Source organism: Pteropus vampyrus, unplaced genomic scaffold, assembly GCF_000151845.1.
Source record: "Pteropus vampyrus isolate Shadow unplaced genomic scaffold, Pvam_2.0 Scaffold95, whole genome shotgun sequence".
Lineage (NCBI taxonomy): Eukaryota > Metazoa > Chordata > Mammalia > Chiroptera > Pteropodidae > Pteropus > Pteropus vampyrus.
Window position 1 is genome coordinate 231682 of NW_011888876.1, and position 346 is coordinate 232027.

Consider the following 346-nt stretch of genomic DNA (forward strand, 5'->3'; position numbering starts at 1 on the left):
CTACATATGATGGGTGCCTTAGGGCATGTGAAATAATACAAAGGGAGCCACTTAAAAATGGAGTCAGAGCTGCCATCCCAGAGGAACTGCCTTGCAGGCCTTACTCCTCAAATGTCTGGAATGTTAAAACGGGGCAAATCAACCTTTAGACTGGACCTAAAGCAACACTTTGCAAAACAAATGTTTGCAAAGATAGTAAGAAAGAAAGCAGATATCAGGACTACCGGACTAAAGACTAAAAATTTTCTTTGGAATTAGCATCGCTATGTTGGCTTACCTGCACCCAAAGAAATGCCTTCCTTTTGTTGATGTAATTGTTCCCCTTTCTTTTGTCAAAAACCTCTTG